Raw genomic sequence first — 1,406 nt, 5'->3', positions numbered from 1 at the left:
GTTTTATAGGAGTGATTTTGTGTAAAATTTGACATATTTCAAATTAGTTTAGAAATATATATATACATATATATAACAAATCACTATCATAAATGATACAATTTCATGTAATTAAAAAGGAAAAAAAAGTCTCATCTTGTTGGTATATTTCATAACACTGTGATGGCTAGTGGATGCATTAACTGCTTACAACCACACGAGGGCGCATAGCGCTCCCGTACTGTGGCATGACGATCAATGAAGGCCTTCCAGAAACGCTTTGCCTATTTTAGACGCGGCAATTTTTAATGATCATTTTATTTTAATACGGAACGCTACACAGCATAATCAGTGTGTATTAACTTTGAGGGTAGGCTTTATGTAGTGTTATTTATGTTTGTCAAACAGTGCCGAACACTATCAATCGAGTAAGTTAGTTTAAAACAGCTGAAACAACAGAAAATGTTGAATCCTTCGTATGACATTTTTATTTATTGATTTATTGTTATTTATTTTATTTTGTTATCAGTAGGCCTGTTTTTAAATTATCTAGGCACACTGAGGTTAATCTCAGCGCAACACCAGAATAAATAAAAAATAAACGCACTATTCATTTAATTTAAACTGAGACACAGGGCTTTGCGTCTCAGAGACATATATCCAAAAATGCGCTTCGGCGGCTGTTTAAATTTACGACTTTCAAAAGATTTTAACATAGCTAAATGTAGCCTATTTTACTGAAGTTTTCCTTTCTTACTTTTTTATAAATAAAAATTGTAACATTTAAAACTGATTTAAACTTTTTTTTTTTTTTTAATAAATAAATAAATATCGATAATAGCCTGTTCATCATCGACTAAACAGCCTGCTTATCATAAGCCGCTAATTATGACAGAACACCAACGAGATTAATCAAGCGCGGGAGACATATAAGATAAATAATTAAAAGGCCTGAGTTAGATCATGCCTTTCTAATAAACACGGTGTTTATTTGGAGATCGTTAGGTTAGGCCTACCGGTTTTGTTCAAATTACTGAGTTAAGATAATTAGGCCTAGGAACTATATTAATTACGAGAACGAAATAGTCTTTAGTAGCCTACTGTGCACTGTAAGTAAATATTTATGTAAATCTTCAGTGTGGACCTGTTGTTAAGTCCAGTGAAGGTTCAGTAGAGTGAAGCCTGAAGAAGGTCAGTGAGAGCGATCTGCTTAGCTAGTAGGCTAACTTACAGCCAAGTTAAAGGTTTATTGAGAGATTTGTTTTGCAGCTGGACATAGATTAGCTAACTTAGACCCTTATAAAATATGTGACGTAACTTATACTTTATAGTCAAAACCGTAGCTATTTCTCGTTGTCTTTATTGGCCTACTATTTATTTGTTTTTATTTATTTTTGTCTCTAACGGGATTATAGTCTTATAAACTC

The sequence above is a fragment of the Leuciscus leuciscus genome, assembly GCF_965113295.1.
Source record: "Leuciscus leuciscus genome assembly, chromosome: 6".
NCBI classification, from domain to species: Eukaryota; Metazoa; Chordata; class Actinopteri; order Cypriniformes; family Leuciscidae; genus Leuciscus; species Leuciscus leuciscus.
Note: the sequence above shows the minus strand (reverse complement) of the source record.